Genomic DNA, 19,657 nt, shown 5'->3' with positions numbered 1-19,657 from the left:
TTGTCCTCATCATCAATACATACATCTCCATCTCCGGCGCGCAACTCGCCCAAGGTGGGGTCGAATGCAGTAAGTACCGGGTGATCAAAAAGACAGTATAAATTTGAAAACTGAATAAATCACGGAATAAAGTGGATAGAGAGGTACAAATTGACACACATGCTTGGAATGACATGGGGTTTTATTAGAACCAAAAAATACCAAAGTTCAAAAAAATGTCAGACAGATGGCGCTTCATCTGATCAGAATAGCAATAATCAGCATAACAAAGTAAGACAAGGCAAAGATGATGTTCTTCACAGGAAATGCTGAATATGTCCACCACCATTCCTCAACAATAGCTGTAGTCGAGGAATAATGTTGTGAACAGCACTGTAAAGCATGTCCGGAGTTATGGTGAGGCATTGGCGTCGGATGTTGTCTTTCAGCATCCCTAGAGATGTCGGTCGATCACGATACACTTGCGACTTCAACAATCGCACGGACTGAGAGGTCTGGGGACCTGGGAGGCCAAGCATGACGAAAGTGGCGGCTGAGCACACAATCATCACCAAACGACGCGCGCAAGAGATGTTTCACGCATCTAGCAATATGGGGTGGAGCGCCATCCTGCATAAACATCGTACGTTCCAGCAGGTGTTTATCAGCCAGGCTGGGGATGATGCGACTCTGTAACATTACAGCTCCTTTTATACACGATTGTCACGCGCAGTCACTGACGTTTTGCTGTCCAGCGCCATCTGTCGGACATTTTGTGAGCTTCCTTTTTTTTTTGTTCTAATAAAACCCCATGTCATTTCAAGCATGTGTGTCAATTTTTACCTCTATATCTACATTATTCCGTGATTTATTAAGTTTTCAATTTTATACTGACTTTTTGATCACCCGGTACTTGCCCTCGGCGGCCGAACTTCCCCGAATGTGAGACTCCCGGCCCACAATGTTCTACGCTCATTTCAGTACCAAAATGCAACACACCGCCCCAGAACCGGAATCCGCGCCTGTACGGAATGTATAGTTCCAGAGCAGAGACTAGTGCCGCAGGCGGGCGGCGTGTCGCGGCGCGGTTGCAGAGGCAACATCACAAAGGAGCCGGGACGAGCACCGGAAGCGCGGTCCGGCCTGCCGAACCGGCGGGAGGAGAGACTGGGGAGCGCTCCTCTACTCGGCGGTCGCTCGGGGCGCACCACGCGGCCAGCGCGCGACCTACGCCGGCGAATAAGAACGCCGCGTGCGTGCGCGCCGCACTCAGTCGCCCGCCGACTACCACCGAAAGGAGCGAGCACGCCGCGCGAGCCCGCGACCGCCAGAGCACGCGACCACGCCGGGGCGTTATGTTCACGAGTGCAGCCGAGCGCCGGTGGTCACAGTACGTGAAGGATAGCGCCGTCTCCGGGAGCTGAGGGGGACCCGTTCACGACACTCGGGACTGAACTGTAGCACTCGCACGTGTATTGCGTTTCTAGTCGTCTCACATTCCACTGAACTCTCTGTCGGGATACAGCACTTGCTGACTTCGGGGATCAGAAGTTTACACGCTCGAGAGGAGGAGTACAGTAGTCAGGGGCAACTGTTCTGTTAGCTTACGAGAGTAGAGTAAGTCACGATGACGAGCGTGATGATGAGCAACTGCCCGGCGGCGCTGTCGGCCGACCAGGAACCGCTGACGGGCTCCAAGTACGGGCTGCTGCCCGGGCCCGGGCCCGTCGAGGGCGGCAGGGCGGCCAGGGGCTGCGGGGGCGGCGCGAGGCGGGGGGCGGCGCTGGGGGCCCGCTGGCGGCTGGCGCTGCTGCTGCTGGGGGCGGCTCTGGCCGCACTGATCGCCGCCGCCCTCGTCACCGAGGTGGTGCACGCGCGCGCGGAGCGCGACCGGCTGCGCGCCGACGTCGAGGACCTGCGCCGGCGTCTGCACGACCGCGACCTCATCGCCGAGCTGCGCGCCTTCGAGGACGCGGTGAGTGCTGCTTCTCCACAGCGTGGCGAGCTACTAGTCGTCACCAATCCGTCACTAGACTCTCTGTTCTTATGTCAGCTGGTCTGGTCCATCGCTGGGCGAGATCCACTCCCGACAGCTTCCACTGGTGGTTCTCTCGATTTTTTACTCCTCTCCGCCTTATCAGCTCCTTTCGCCCTCTTCACCTACTCCTCGAGGGACCATCTAAATTCTGCTCCACATGGTATATCCTCTTTAAAGAATATTTCCTGCTTCCAGAATGAGTTTTCGCTCTCCACACGAGTGTCCGCTATTCTGGGACTCGAACCCGGTATCTTTGTCCTCCGTCGGCAAACGTTCTACCAACTGGCCTATCCAGGCACAGATTGTCATGCAGGCATTGTATGGACTCTGTGCCTGGATAGCTCACTCGGCACAGCATTTTCCCACGAAAGATAAAGGTTCTGGGCTCGAGTTCTATACCAGCACACATTATCAATCTACCAGTGAGAGTCCTGATACCAGAATGAATTTTCACTCTGCACATGAATATGTGGTGTGTTTGAAACTTCTTGGCAGATTAAACGGTGTGTCGGCCTGTGATTCGGACCCGGAACCTATGCCTTTCGTGGGCAAGTGTTCTACGAACTGAAGGCGAAAGGCAAAAGTTCTGGGTTCGAGTTCCGCACCAGCGCATCTCATTAATCTGTCAGGAAGTGTCATATCCCCTGCTCAGTCATTGCTTTGGCTAACAGATTTTTTGCGAATAGACCCGTCTATATTGTAACTATATTTCTTTGTTAATTATGACATTTCGGCTACTGCCATATTAAATATATAATTAAGACTAACACTAACATAGAAGTGAAAGGTCTTGACTTTTAAAATAACTTAAGAATGAGAGATGTTAATTATACGTTAATTATTAATTAGTAAAACTCATTATTGTGCTACTTTAATCCTAAGTAGAGATCTGATGCTGACAGTAGCCGACAGTTTGTTGTACTCAGACCCTTTTCTTTCAATTCAGAGGTTATAAACCCATACTCCAAAACATAACTGTTTTCCTTTTGCATTGGGGTATTTTGTGAGACATCGAGCTGATGCTGGACGATTTGCAGCTATCTTAAAATGTCTTTGCTATAACGATTGACGTCGCAAGTACCACAAATATGTCCAACGTGAGACGGCGGCATGCAATTCTCGTTATACAAACAAACATCGTCCGAACAGGCCTTGAAGGCCCAGCGGAAACCGACCAGCCGTTGTGTCGTTCAAAAATGGTTCTGAGCACTATGGGACTTAACTTCTGAGGTCATCAGTCCCCTAGAACTTAGAACTACTTAAACCTAACTAACCTAAGGACATCACACACATCCATGCCCGAGGCAGGATTCGAACCCGCTGTCTCGTCCTCAGCCCTTAGCCGTCACCGTATGGGGACAAGGAGGGGCATATGGTCAGCACACCGTTCTCCCGACCATTGTCAATTTTCGTGACTGGTTTGTTACACAAAATTAATGAAATTACGATAAATTATTCTGCACAGAAAAATTGTTAATTCACTAAGTTAAAAGAATTAGTGGGTAGCGACAGTTAACTGTCGACCCAACAAACGTTTTACGAGATCATGAACATTTGTCTCAAAAGTGCACTTTTATTCGATGATTATTTAGTCAAGGGGTACTTCCTCTTTGTGACAGATTTGTAACGCTTACATTGTCACAGTTTAGCAAGAGTTGTATGGTGCCATCTGAAGATAAGCTTAGATCAAGAACTTGTTCTGAAAACGTGAAAAATTATAGTTCAGCAGTTCTCTCTAGTTACTAGAATCTTGTTATGGTTCAGATAGGGAGTTCTATGTAATAACCATCACTTGTTGCTGAATGTGAGTTGTAGATTCCTACATTCCTGGTAATGAATGGTAGCCCGTCATTTAAGGTAATGCATCTACGCAACGAAAAAATTGCCATTAATACTGCACCAAACGTAAAGTCTAACGGTATACAGCTAAAAGATGTCGCTAGTAAACTGTACTGTACTTTGCCAACAGAAATGCGAAGAAGTAACATCACTTATCACTGAAATTTTCTGTTTTGTACAACACGGAACGTGATTGCCACAAATTTGTTATTTGTTGCACAGAAGAAAATCACACTTAAGTAATACTGTACGGTGGCGTGCTGGAATGGAATGCCTCCGAATATTCTGTTCTGTTCTCGATAGCGGTTGAGGTATTATATGTCAAGCATACTGCTCGACTTTCCCGTTTCTCTGACCCAAGTTGCAACACTCTGCCGCTACAGGGCTCCGAACTGAAGCGTGTAACATGGCTGTGTGTAACGTAACTGTGTCGAGGTGTGAGAAACAGCGTGCTGTAGCCGAGTTTCTGACCGTCCACACGTGGAGCACTCCCTCTTCACCACGACAGTGACAGGCCACGTACGTGAGCTGCGACATCTGCAACAGTCCGACTCCTTGTGCTCACTGTCTGTCATCACTCATGCTCAATACAGTTCTGACTTAGTTCCATCCAATTTTGATATGTTTCCAAAACTTAAAGAACATCTTCGACGCTTTCACTTTTATAGTGAAGTGACGAAGCAGTGTAAGCAGAGGTGAGTCGTGGCTCCTTCAACGAAGCGACACATTCTACAGTGATGGTATCAACAAACTGGTCTCTCGTTGGGAAAATGTGTTCGTTTCCAGGATGACTACGTTAAGAAATAAACGTGTAGACCTGAAGAATAAAGGTGTAGAATGTTAATAAAGTCTGTTTTATTTAAAAACTTCCAGACTTTTCACATAAAAAAATTCGAAGGCATTACTTCTCAGCATGGCCTGTTATCATACAATCAATAGTTTTCAAATAGTCTAGGTTCCCCTGTTCGTAGAATGACCTGTCACGACAGTACACTCTCCTAACTTTGTACGCCAATGTATTCTCATAAAGATGACGGAAGCTAAGACGTGAGGTGTTTTCTGATAACGTTGCCCAAAGAGTCAGTGACATCACGTAACGTCAAGAGAGATTAAGTACACACCCCTCAAAACTTATATGATGACATTCTGAATAAGACTTACTACCAAGAGCACTTATCACTTGTCCTAAATTCTTAAACCAAATTGCATAGTTTAATGTTTCATGTATCGTCGTCATTGGGATATTCAGAGACGGAGCGTGTGGTAGAAATGGATAAGGGTTTGGCAGAAAATCATTCTTGGAAAGATAGCAGAATTCATCTTAGATGATTCAGTTAAACCGTGTGAAACCGACACCTCAATGACCAGGGGAAGATTCGAATCCCATTCCTATTAAATACGATTTCAGAGTTTTTGCCTTTGCATCATCTCGTTCTGTTCGTTCGCATTTCATTGTCACAAAGCAACAAGTATTTGCAGCTACAAGAAATACAAAGGAATCACGGTTACAACGCGCACTTTAGCGTTAGATTTGACTTACAGGTTACCAAGTTTTTTTCTGTCGTCATTCACATTTAGTTGTGCATCGAATTTTGTAGGTCTCCCCTAAACCTAGCCAGCAACTAAAAATCTAATGATAAAACTAAGTTTTAAACGTGATTAACGGGGTACGTTGGTACCACAGTTACAACTTAAAAATACGATTTTAACTCCAAGAACTTGAAAGCTCGCGAACTGTTGCTCAGATGCATACTGAAGCGAATATAGTCATAAGTAACGTCATTACAAAAGTTTCTGTTTTATCTGCGCTGTTTGCTGAGCTATCGTTAGTATCTTATATGAGCAGCGTGACGAAAGTCCATTCTTTGTAGTTCCATTTAGTCTTCGGCAAAATTTGTGGGTTAGACTTCGTAGCCATACACCTGAATAACACTGAAAACGCCTTTAACTACTGTAATGGTATCGAAAACATTTGAAATCGTCGTCAGAAATTTCTAGTGCATCTGATATTATTCTGTTGGTATCTTTTCTTGTTTATTTTTCTTGGCTTCAGAAAATTTTTGGAAAGACATTTTCTTCGATTTCTAGATGCATTAATGTTGTGTTTCCTTCGACAAATAAACTCTGAAATGGGCCATCAGATCTGCGTCTGAATCTAACGTCGCTGTTCTGTACAATTGAGGCTGGGTTAACTATAGTACCTTAATTCACATACTTCTTTCGGCAAATTTTTCTCTATAGTGTATTTTACGGTGGGTATTGTTAGCAAAATTTCTGTTTTCGCATGAGGCTAGTCTAAAGTTGCTGTGATTTCACTGGCTATCGCAACTTTCACCACATTGGCACTTTCTCATCTTGAATGCACTTACACACACCCAGCAAGGTTGTTGTTGTAGCACACCAAATGTAAATCCTTTTAACTAAGACAGCAGTGTAGAGGTTATAAAAGCTTGATGATTAGTGAATAAAAACATAAGCGGTCAGTCAATTCGCTGTGGATAAGTCTCTCGCCCGCTAGCTATGATTTGCTCGCCTTGTTAACCTACATTTTAGTGTTTTAAATTACTGTCAAGTGACTGTCTGAAAATACTTTTTCTTTTCACTGGCAACAACAGACACACTTCCCTTTCTGTCATAGACAAACCTTGCATATTCGTAAAAGTGATGTTTTATTCTCCGCTTCTGTATGACACTGGTGTGGAGATGGGAGATCCGTTAACGTTTTTTTCCACCAAAAATAACTTCCTCGATGTCTGCTAATAGCTTTTTTACTAGACAGTCGATGTCGTCCGTAGAACGTAAACATATTTATTTCTATATTCCCTTCAGCTCTCTTCTTGAGCGAGCACTCTAGTCAGAGATAACACGTCTGTTCTCTGTAAACGTTCGGAATCACGTTTCATAGTAGCGTGTTATAGGCCTCACAAGTTCATCTCTTCAAACAGATTCATCCACATGAGATATCCATGCGAAGTGTAGGTCAAAGGTATTCCCTGCAAAACCTAAACTGACTCCACTTCCAAACAGTTTCTCAGCACCACAAGGGTAAAAGTGGAACAAATGTCCGGGATTAACACGCTGCCTAACTACTTTTGTCACCTGCAGCGATAAAAACTACGACAAGATTATGGTCGCCTGCTAGCTCTGAAAATGTCTTAATTTAAGTAAACACTTTTCAGAGTGTAAAAATAAGATCGTTAAAGTACCTACCGATTCATACACTGTCTGCTCAAAAGCATCAGGACACACCTGCGTAATCCTGAATTGATCAGCAGAAGTCAAGAGAGGTGGACCCGCCAGTATAAAAGGAGTCGAGCAGTATTGTGTTGTCAGTAGAGAAGCGGGAACAGCAAAATTGGTCTCAGTGACTTCGGATGTGCATTAGTCATTGGATATCACCTGAGTAGCAAATCCATCTTAGACATATCAACCCTTCTAAAACTGCCCGGGTCGGCTGTTGATGATGTGGCTGTGAAGTGGAAACGCAAAGGGTCAGATACAGCTAAACCAAGAGCAAGAAGAACACATGTACTGACGGACGAGGATCATTCAGCATTGCGGAGGGTGGCTGTAAAAAATCAAACGAAATGAGAGGCCAATTTCTGTTGTCATGTGCTAAGCGACGGTTAGGGTGGCGTAAGGGGCGACGCCACTGAACATTGGAAGACCGGAGACGAATCACGCTATACTCTGTGGCTATCCGATATCTGGCGAACGTCTGGAGAGTGTTACCTGCCGTAATGTGTAGTGCCAACAGTGAAGTACGGAGGAAGCGTTGTCGCGGTATGGAGGTGTTTTTTGTCGTTAGGCTGCGGTTCCCTTATTGCGTTTAACAAAATGCTAAATGCGGAAGGATGTGAACGCATTCACAGATTTGTGTACTGCGTAGATTAGAGGAAGAGTTCAGAAGAGTTTCTGGATTTCCAGAACGCTTTTGATGCCGTCCCTCGCAACCGGTTTCTAATCAAATTCCATGACTATGGGGTATCGTTTCGGTTGTTCGACTGAGTCCGTGATTTCTTTTAGAAAGTTCACAGTTCGTGGTAATTGAGGGGGAGTCATCGACAAAAACAAAATTCATATCTGGTGTTCCCGAGGCAGTGTTATACGTCCACTGCTGTACCTAATCTGTATAAATGATTTAGGAGATAATATGAGCAGATCTCTCAGATAGTTTGCAGATGGTACTGTCATTTACTGTCTAGTAAAGTCATTAGGATATAAAAATAATTGCAAAATGATTAGAAAAGATATCTGTATGACGCGAAAAGTGGAAATTCACTCTAAATAATGAAAAGTGTGAGTTCATCCACATTAGTTCTAAAAGGAATGCGTTAAATTTCTGTTGCACTATAATTCACACAAATGAACACTCTATCAATTCAACTAAATATCTAGATATAACAATTGCGAACAATTTAAATTGGGGCAGTCACATAAATAATGTTATAGCGAACGCGGACCAAAGACAAAATACTTAGAGACTGCGACAAAACTAGTACAGAGGCCGTCTACACAACGGTTGTCTGTCTTCTGCTAGAGTGTTTCTCTGCGGTATGGGATCGTTTGCAGTAGTCCTGACGGAGCACATCGAAAAAGTCCGAAGGAAGGGAGCTCGTTTATATTAGCGTTAAACGGGGGAAGAGGGTGTCATGGATATAATCCATGAGTTAGGGTGGCAGTTACTAAAACAATGACGCTTTTCGTGGCGGTGAGATCTTTTCACGATATTTGAATCACCAACTCTCTCCTCAGAAAGCGAAAATTTTTGTTGACTCTCACCTATATAGGGAGAAATGATCATCGTAATAAAATAAGAGAAATTAGAGCTCGCACAGAGAGATATAGGTGTTCCATTCTTTCGTGCGCTGTTCCGAAGTGGTACAGTAGAGAAATAGTGTGAAAGTGGTTCGATCAACCTTATGCGACGCACGTAAGTGTGAATTGCATCGTAGTTGTATGGATTTAGATGTACATGTAGAAGATGATTGTATTAGCAAGCAACATCTGTGAGGCAATGGTTTGTGGACAGTAACATTCCTGTAGTGGAATAGCCTGCCCAGAATTCTGACCTGACCTCAGTGGGACACATTTGGGATGAATCTCGGCTTCGCTCCAGACCAGCGTCAACACCACTACATTCTCTGATGATGTTCGGTTAGTGGGGCACTCAAACCTACATTCTCTGGTTTTGGCGCTTGAGGAAAAATAGTCTACCACTCCTCCACAGACTTTTAGAACCTAATTGAAACTGACCCCAGCAGAATTTGAGCCGTCATAAATGCGAAGGGTGAACACGTTCCATATTAATGTCTACTAATAGGTGTCCGGATACTTTTGATCAAATACCATGCAAGGAAATATCCTTCCCACATTACAATCGTGAGAGAAATAGAAAGTGTTTTAGAGGACGTTCATGCTGTAAGCCGTGGTCTTCACGATGAACTTCGCGATAGTTTAGCAAAGTGGAGTACCCGGAACGGCTATCTGTCCGCTAGTTTCAGATATGGACGATGCTTATGCGTCAGCTGTACGGTACAGCCGGCAGAACGGTCCGGCCTTTGCTCCAGCTGTTTCAGCGCCTCGTCCTGATAAGCGTTCGTCACACCCGAGAAAATGCCGTCCTAATGTTGAAGTGGCCACTTTCCCACGCCCCCTCTATCATTATTAGTTTTTCCCTGTTCTTTACTGAATGCGTAGTGTCTGTTCTTTTGGACACGCGTATATCGCAGCTGTGACATACATTATGTAAATTGAATGTGGAGAGTGGAGAAAAGAAAGAAAAGGGAAGGGGTTAATGATATCAGCTGCATCTGGACTTTACGCAAAATCAGCGGCGACGAGCGATAATTTGTGCGGGTTCGAGTCCCCATCCAGCACAAATTGTCACTCGTCGCCGCTGATTCCGCATTAAATCCAGATGCAGCTGATATCATTAGTCCCTTAGCTTTCCTTTCCTTTCTTCTCCCTCCACCTTCAACTTACATAATTTTCCCTTCTTGTAATATGGTGCGATGGAAAATTACTTCGTGATATGCTTCCGAACGAGCTAAATCACTTGTTATCTTGCCCGTATGGTTCTTGCTATAGACATACATCACTTACATGTGCACTTGTACCTTGTAAATCACTATACTCTGCTATCGAGAATACTGTTGCTCATTTTGCCTAGCAACGTTCTTCTTCCAACAACCCCTAGCTGAGCTGCTTAAGGATATCTGCAACATATTTGTGTTGTAATCTACCTATTCCAATATTTACAGTACGTCACTAAACTGTTTTGCAAACGGAAGCAGTAGGGCTTAAGATCCTGTCGATGAGTCATTATCAAAGCAGCATAACGGTACACTCCGACTAGTCAAAGCTTGAGAAAGAAATTAGCCGTGTCTGTTACGCAGGAACCATACCTTGCGTTTGCCTTAAGCTATTTATACATACCACAGAAAATTTAAATATTTGTGGCTAGATGGGGATTTGAATTGCGATACTCCTCGCTGCATCACTTCCTCCATCAATTCTTTGATGCAGCCTTTACGGTGTCTTGGTCAGCAACCCAAGCCACTCGAACGCTCCGTAGTAGCAGATGACAGTTTGTGGACAGTCACTTCTATAAACTGAAAAATGGTTCAAATGGGTCTGAGCACTATGGGACTTAACTTCTGAGGTCATTAGTCCCCTAGAACTTAGAACTACTTAAACCTAACTAACCTAAGGACATCACACACATCCATGCCCGAGGCGGGATTCGAACTCGCGACCGTAGCGGTCGCGCGGTTCCAGACTGTAGCGCCTAGAACCGCTCGGCCACACCGGCCGGCTCTATAAACTGAGTGTAGCTGTTCACATGATATAGCTGCTCCATATTAACTTCAGATACTGTGTCAGATATTACTGAGCTACCACTAACTTTATAATAAAATACACTGGAACTTTTTTCTCGTCTGTGCATCATCTAACATTTCGCCCTATGCGTATGTCTTGCCCTTCTTATATCAATGAAAGGGCTGGGAAGGTATTACTAATAACAATTATGCTGAAGGTTTCTGTTTGTTTTAATATACCGGATAGATAGAATCGCTATTAAACCTGAAGGGCAAAGGAAAAAACGTGGTGCAAGAAATGTTGTTCCGCTGTGTCCTCTATGACCTCCAATATCTGTTTCTCATTCTGGCTTCAGTCATGGAATCTCCCCGTACGATCTGCGCCACTTTGTATCTGTGAGCGAGGAGAAGAAAGTAGTAACATCCGCCTGTCCAAGAAACAAACAAAGCATACTCGCCCAGGGCGAAGAGCAAACAAACCTTGGCCGTCAGCTGTCAGCAGCGCTAACAAATCGAAGGCAACTTCCGATGGAGTAACATCTGCATGAACTCCCGGTATCTTTAACGTACTTGAATTACGAGCTTGTGTACGTTACATGTCTCATCAGTATGATCAACTGCTTTGCGTCGTCAGAATAATAGACTATAGATCAGCCTGTTTCGTTTGATTAAAGATCTTCATGATTGCTCGCCTAACTTCTTTTAGGTTGAAAGGAGATTTATTCTTTACTTCAACAAATTGCGATCTGTCGGTCGATAAATGATCATCTAGAGTCTATAAATATTTAAAAAATATTTTAGTGTCCTTGTTTTCTTTCCGCTTTCTTGATACGGTAAAGTATAGTTACGAATAATTAATATTAAGAACTTCGTTTCGTGTTCGGTTTCGAGCATAGGAAGCTGTGTGAAAACCGTGTACAATCTTTCCAGACGCTATCTTACGTGTAAATGATACGTTCCTGCCTTGCTCGAAGTTTAAACTGAAACTTGCCGAAACTAATCGAAGACTTGTACCCATATACAAGCCTACGCTACCTAACTGGAATTGTGAATACACCAGGCAGTAGTAATGCTTTCTGCCTACTGTTAAAAATGGCTATCTTCTTCCCGTTAGTGAGCATTTCTGTGATTTAGAACCATATGTCAAGGGAAATACATAGTTTATTACATTATGCTAAATGAACTTTTCTTCCCTTAGGCTAGTAGTGTAAAAGCAGTCCGTACGTATGATTCGTTCCACTGAGAAAACACACATAGGTGAATTATTTATGTAAACGCCCAAGGTGTTTGTAACATATAGTATATGTATGCGTGGTTGCCGAATGTTGTCTCCGCAACTGAACATCATGACTTAGGATGATTAAAACGATCCTACCATTGACAACCTACACCACGATATTTCCATAAAACGAAGTATCATGCTGTGGTTTCATTTCACTTCAGCTTAGCACATCACACTAATCATTCCTGTTGGGATGCTATTAGAATGAACCGCAACTTGGATACTGTAAATGATTTATTCTCGAAAAAACATGTAGAGTCCAAAAAACTATCAATACGAAATACACATCGTCGGATACTACCCTAAATGTAACTTCGAGATGGTAGAATGGATGTTTGACTTTCTTTAAACCGCACCTCCTTCATTAGATGGACACAAAGTTAGCTGATACTCATTATTGGTGAGAAACAGAAGACCCACACCCTGACTGGACTGTCAGAAAAATCTCAGTGAACAAGCAAATAAAACGCAGCATATTTACTATGAGTGTTTCCCAATCCACCAAACAGGAATGCGGATACCACCTATTGATGTACAGACTGAACCAGTGATCTGCTCTTTGGGCTGAAATCACCTCAGTATAAGATAAAACACGCGTCAGGGTTTCTGTCTGCTGGCTAGCCAGGGACAGAAATTCGACTCGAATATTCTTCCGTACAGTAACACTTCGGAGTACGTCAGACTCCACAGAAAGGCAAAGAATCGTCACTCAAGTAAACAGAATAACAACTCTGTTCGCGAAGAAACGACTTCACGCACTCCTTGTGTCGAAAGAAGCACATCTCAGAGTCTAACCGCCAGATTCTCCATTGTGGCTCTCGTCAGCGAAGTTTTTAGGTCGAGCCCTGGAGGGAAGTGTCTTTGATTGGTCACCGCAGGTAAGTGGCTTCAATCGATTTCGATAGGGAAGTGCCCCTCCACGCTGTATGCCCATTTCCTCCTGTAGACACAGCGTCGATGTTTGCAGTCAGGCGAAGAATCCCAGCGGCCATTACATGGCCTTGAACTTGCCAGCGAATCACCTGAAGCTCACAGCCCTTTCAGAAGATTTTCTAGAAGTTTCCATTTCTCCTCCTACATACTTAGCACTGGTAGGAAACTCGACCTGACACTTTCATTGAAAAGATTCCTCGGAGATCAATCCACCACCAACGTTTGTGACACCGCGCATTCCTTTGCAGTAAAAGGACGTATTTTCTCCTTGTTCCGCCCCCAAGCCTATTTCGCCAGGTACGCTATTCAGAAGTTTTTTTTCTGCCCATCAAGAGTGCAACCTCCCACCAACACTGTCTACGCTACTGGGTTTCCGTGCCGCCTCGTTGCTCTTCTCTCTCACAGGGGAGTAAATGTTCGTCCCTGCAAGAACATTACAAGTCTCTTCCTAGTCCCCCTTTAGCTGATAGTGGCTTCTGAGGAACAGGTAGCCCAAGTCGGCCTTTCTGTCAGTTCTCAGCTCTAATTAACTCCCAAACAAGCAGTACTACAGAAATTGTTAGTACGTGGTGCTAGCCAGTATCGGCCAATGAAATGATTAATAATCCGATTGTGCGTCATAAACAGTGATCTAATATAAATATAAATCAAAAAGAAATTACAGAATAGTAAACGTATGATGGCAAAATCGTGCTCCCTTACAAATTTCTCATGACGCCGCATTACGATTACAAAATATTCTGTAACTGTGGACAAATGTTTATAACCAGTTGAGCTGAAGTTTGAGCGTGCTATTGTTGGCTGTCAACAGATACCAAGGTATCTACTGGGTAGAGCCTAATGTTTGCTCGATGTCGAAATTGTGAGATAAGACACTAGTGTAATGGAGAAGGAAGGCAGCTGTAGGGTAAGTAAAAGAAACTATTCTCATATTCTCGAGATCTCATATGGATGAATCACAAGAGAAGTAAATAAAGCGGATACGAAGCGACTTATACCCGACTCTTCACGAATACGAATCCAGTGTCTTATTCTTTGCGTTATCTCCCTAGGTCAAAAATGGCTCTGAGCACTATGGGACTCAACATCTGAGGTCATCAGTCCCCTAGAACTTAGAACTACTTAAACCTAACTGACGTAAGGACGTCACACACATCCATGCCCGAGGCAGGATTCGAACCTGCGACCGTAGCGGTCACGCGGTTCCGGACTGAAGTGCCTAGAACTGCTCGGCCACACCGGCCGGCCTCCCTAGGTCTGCATACTGCAGGCCTGTGTAGACAAGTGCGGAAACTTGCTCAATTTTTGTTTCTTTCCTCTCCGTTGTTGTTCCTCTTTTTCCTGCAATAAAGAGAACGAGCTTTTGTGTGGTTTGTTTGTCAGCATGTGGAGTTTCTAAGCAATACCGCCCAGCATACTCCCTTCTCGTAGTAAGGTTTTGGGACATCTAGGAGCTTTCCACAGCAAGGACTGAGACCCACACGGGCTCTCTGTGACAAACGGTGAGACACACTGGAACTAACGAGGAGAAACCTGCCGGTATTTCGGGCACAGTTGCAACGCGCGTTACTCTCGCCGAAACGGCGCAAGCACTTTTGAGTGTCGCACCGAGATGCAGCCGTCGTCAGTCACGCTGAAAACAGCCCGAGACACGAGTGTTTCAACATTAAAGAACACCGGAGGTTCTTCCTCCAGAGCCAGATTAGTCAGAGACAGGAGTGGCGTCAGGACGGTATTTCGGTCAGCGGTGCAACCGGCGTTACTCACTCGCAGACGAGTGTGGATGCCGGCTGCAGCAGCCGAAGCGGCGCGTGCGGCCCGTCAGGTGCGGTCCTCTCAAATTAGCGTGGCGCTGCGGGCCCGCGGATCACGGCCGCCGCTGCAGAGCGGGCGACCAGAATAGCAGTGATGAGGCCCGCGGCGGCGCGCGACCGCCCTTGACTGCGGCGCGTTGCGTCGCACTGCGCTCCCGTCCGTCAGCAGCGCTTACGTTCTTCGCTGCAACAGCCGCTGCACGACCCGTGGCGGGAGGGCGCCTGGCGGTCGGAACCGCAAAACGCCGCCGAGTCCAGCGCCGAACGGCAGTGCGTGGCGCAATGAATGGCACGGCACGGACGCCTGCGGAACTTTGCTAGCGTAAACAGCTGACGTTGACTTCCTGCGATCTGTGCGTAAAAACATCACAATGCGCGTGTCTGTGGAAAAAAAACATTTCGTCTAAGGAGAATGCTGATTGACTCTTTATGAACTTTATATATATACTACTGGCCATTAAAATTGCTACACCACGAAGAAATGCAGATGACCAACGGGTATTCATTGGACAAATATATCATACTAGAACTGACATGTGATTATATTTTCACGCAGTTTTGGTGCATAGATCCTGACAAATCAGTACCCAGAACAACCACCTCTGGCCGTAATAACGGCCTTGATACGCCTGGGCATTGAGTCAAATAGAGCTTGGATGGCGTGTACATTTACAGCTGCCCATGCAGCTTCAACACGATACCACAGTTCATCAAGAGTAGTGACTAGCGTATTGTAACGAGCCAGTTGCTCGGCCACCATTGACCAGACGTTTTCAGTTGGTGAGATATCTGGAGAATGTCATGGCCAGGGCAGCAGTCGAACATCCAGAAAGGCCCGTACATGACCTTCAACATGCGGTCGTGCATTATCCTGCTGAAATGTAGGGTTTCGCAGGGATCGAATGAAGCGTAGAGCCACGGGTCGTAACACATCTGAAATGTAACGTCCACTGTTCAAAGTGCCGTCAATGCGCACAAGAGGTGACCGAGACGTGTAACCAATGGCACCCCGTACCATCACGCCGGGTGATACGCCAGTATGGCGATGACGAATACAAGCTTCCAATGTGCGTTCACCGCGATGTCGCCAAACATGGATGCGACCATCATGACGCTATGAACAGAACCTGGATTCATCCGAAAAAATGACGTTTTGCCATTCGTGCACCCAGGTTCGTCGTTGAGTACACCATCGCAGGCGCTCCTGTCTGTGATGCAGCGTCAAGGGTAACCGCACCCATGGTCTCCGAGCTGATATTCCATGCTTCTGCAAACGTCGTCGAACTGTTCGTGGAGATCGTTTTTGTCGTGCAAACGTCACCATCTGTTGACTCAGGGATCGAGACGTCGCTGCACGATCCGTTACAGCCATGCGGATAAGATGCCTGTCATCTCGACTGCTACGGATGCGAGGCCGTTGGGATCCAGCAAAGCTTTCCGTATTACCCTCCTGAACGCACCGATCCATATTCTGCACAGTTATTGGATCTCGACCAAAGCGAGCAGCAATGTCCCGATACGATAAACCGCAATCGCTATAGGCTACAATCGACCTTTATCAAAGTCGGAAACGTGATGGTACGTGATTACGAACCCGGGTCTCGTGCTGACTCGGCAGATGCGCTAACCATTACGCCACCCTGGCATACTGGCTTTGCACAACTGCTCGGACTACTCTAGCACCCCCCCCCCCCCCCGCCTAATTTCCATTCATTTGTCTACACACTTGGTATTCTCCCTAAACTCGAGCAGCACTGCATAGGTTATCCAACTGTATTGAAATAGCACCTCAGCATCGAACAAAACGGAGTATCCGGTCTGAAACTGTGGCCCAGGCGCTTTAATAAAATAAGACTGTATGGTTCCAGACACCTTTTCAGGTCTCAAACGTTTGATGTATGTATGGAGACTGAAGCGACAAATGAAATTTTGTAGCAAGGTCAAAAATCACTCTGAGCACTATGGGACTTAACATCTATGGTCATCAGTCCCCTAGAACTTAGAACTACTTAAACCTAACTAACCTAAGTACATCACACAACACCCAGTCATCACGAGGCATAGAAAATCCCTGACCCCGCCGGGAAACGAACCCGGGAACCCGGGCGTGGGAAGCGAGAACGCTACCGCACGACCACGGGCTGCGGACATAGCAAGGTCAGGATTCGAACCCGGGTTTCTTGCTCACCAGGCAGATGCGCTTACCATTACACCATTCTGCCACAATGGCTTTGCACAACTTATGTAAATTGATTGCGGGGGGGTGGGGGGGGGGGGAGGGGAGAAAGCAAAGGAAAGGGACGGAACTAATGATATCAACTGCACTGGGACTTTATGCAGAATCAGCTGTGACGAGTCAAAATCTGTGCCATATCTTCCATGTCTTCCATGCTGGCTAATTTTAGATTACTGCCGGATGTCTAAAGATGTGCCTCCGCACTCAAGATCGTGGATTAATTGCCCATCAAGGCTAATCAATTATATGAATGCGCGGTGTCTGTTCTTCCGGACATGTCCGGAAGAACAGACACCACCCATTCATATAACTTGCACAACTTCACGGCCTGCCTCAGTACGCAGCCTTCCTCAGTTCTGTTCTCACTGACGCCTCAGTCCACTAGGTATTTCCCCTAAACAAGAAGAGCATTGCAGAAGCTTTCCAACTGTATTGGAACAGCACCTCAGCATTGAACAAAACTAGGCGTCCTGCCTGAATCCCAGGCTTAGGTGCTGTAATCAAATACACTCTTGGAAATGGAAAAAAGAACACATTGACACCGGTGTGTCAGACCCACCATACTTGCTCCGGACACTGCGAGAGGGCTGTAGAAGCAATGATCACACGCACGGCACAGCGGACACACCAGGAACCGCGGTGTTGGCCGTCGAATGGCGCTAGCTGCGCAGCATTTGTGCACCGCCGCCGTCAGTGTCAGCCAGTTTGCCTTGGCATACGGAGCTCCATCGCAGTCTTTAACACTGGTAGCATGCCGCGACAGCGTGGACGTGAACCGTATGTGCAGTTGACGGACTTTGAGCGAGGGCGTATAGTGGGCATGCGGGAGGCCGGGTGGACGTACCGCCGAATTGCTCAACACGTGGGGCGTGAGGTCTCCACAGTACATCGATGTTGTCGCCAGTGGTCGGCGGAAGGTGCACGTGCCCGTCGACCTGGGACCGGACCGCAGCGACGCACGGATGCACGCCAAGACCGTAGGATCCTACGCAGTGCCGTAGGGGACCGCACCGCCACTTCCCAGCAAATTAGGGACACTGTTGCTCCTGGGGTATCGGCGAGGACCATTCGCTACCGTCTCCATGAAGCTGGGCTACGGTCCCGCACACCGTTAGGCCGTCTTCCGCTCACGCCCCAACATCGCGCAGCCCGCCTCCAGTGGTGTCGCGACAGGCGTGAATGGAGGGACGAATGGAGACGTTGAAACGTCCCCTTTGAACAATTTTACATGTGAAACGTCCACTTAGAACAATTATACAAGCCTGTGCTTAACCTGACACACAATATTATTTAGCGCAACGCAATCTGACTTTCAATAACCCCTACAAAACAATGGCCCTGACTAACTTTAACCTATACCTTTTACAAATCACTTACCTCACAAAAATCTTCGCTACTCAAGCTACTGCAAAACAGCGAGCGCCACTACTGCCAGCTAAATAAAAGATTCAAACTACTGAAGGTACTAACTACTGATAGGGATAGTTAGCAAATGAAAGATATTAATAGAGAACAAACAATGTATTTACCTTAATATTCATAATTGACATTCAGTCTTACAGATTATCAAAACTCCGCCATCTCTCTCCCCACGTCCACCACTGCTGGCGGCTCACCTCCAACTGCCCAACGCAATCTGCTGTTCACATCCAGCTATAGCAGTTCATGACAACAATGGCAGGCAACAATGCAAACTAGCCACATACTGCACACAGCACAGCCAGTGATTTTCATACAGAGAGCGCTACGTAACGTTGCCAATAAGAAAACATAAACAGCAAACTTACATAAAGAAAACATAAACAGCCTACTTACATAGCCCCCATGCTCCCCACAAAAAATTTTACAAATGTTTTTGGCCAGTGGCCAATAATGATTTGATAAAATTTTTCATAATTACACTAACAAAGATATCCAATGCACACACTTATTGATACAATGTTGGTCAAAAGCTAAAATTTTCTCACAGTCCATAAAGACAGTCCTGATCGTTCATCATAATAGTAATTACAGTTTTTTTTTTCACAAAGTCTCATTAGTTAAAAGAAATTGCACATAGAAGTAGTGGATTTCCATGCAGTCTTGAAGAAGTAGTGTTGTCCTTCCAACAGAAAGACAGTGCTGACTCTTGACATGCTGACAGGAAAGGGGCCACAACAGAGCAAACCCACAGCAGAGTCATTTGACGTTTTGAAGAAGATTGGTAGATAGGTCATCAAAGAGTAGACCCACTGTAGTCCTGGTAGAGAGTATGGTATTGGCGGGCCACCAGAGGTGCAGACCCACTGTAGTCCTTGTAGAGATGATGGTATTGGTGGGTCATCAGAGATGCAAACCCACTGTAGTCCTTGTAGAGATGGCCAGCAGCCATCTGCTGCGACTGTGCAGGTGCACAACCACCATCGAAGAGTCTTGCAGAGAAGATAGCAAGTCCATAACCACCACTTGTGCACTCACAAAGTTTTTGGAATTGTCCTTAAAACCAGCAATGCTGTTATCCAGTCCCTTGCTGAATTATTAACACACGTGCAAACACTATCAGTCCCTATTTCTCACATATTGTCCATATACTATGACCAACAGAAATGTGTGCAGTGAAATGAATGCTTACAAGTTACTTAATTTGATTAACTGGCGTCAATTACAATTATATAACATAAGAAAACAATAACAAAGGTACAAAAAACATCATTAAAAACATAACAATACAGATAA

General features: G+C 45.7%; 1 protein-coding gene across 1 annotated transcript in view; it reads left to right on the top strand.

Moving 5' to 3' along the window:
• The first annotated feature begins 1,807 nt into the window (after positions 1–1,807).
• Positions 1,808–19,657, top strand: part of LOC126190997 (uncharacterized) — a 390,280-nt gene continuing 372,430 nt past the window's right edge. The window contains exon 1 of the mRNA XM_049931678.1: positions 1,808–1,954. The gene's annotated coding sequence lies outside the window, so the exon portion shown is untranslated. The remainder of the gene's footprint in view (positions 1,955–19,657) is intronic.

Source organism: Schistocerca cancellata, chromosome 1 (genome assembly GCF_023864275.1).
Source record: "Schistocerca cancellata isolate TAMUIC-IGC-003103 chromosome 1, iqSchCanc2.1, whole genome shotgun sequence".
Taxonomy (NCBI): Eukaryota; Metazoa; Arthropoda; class Insecta; order Orthoptera; family Acrididae; genus Schistocerca; species Schistocerca cancellata.
This window is presented reverse-complemented; position numbering and strand designations above follow the sequence as displayed.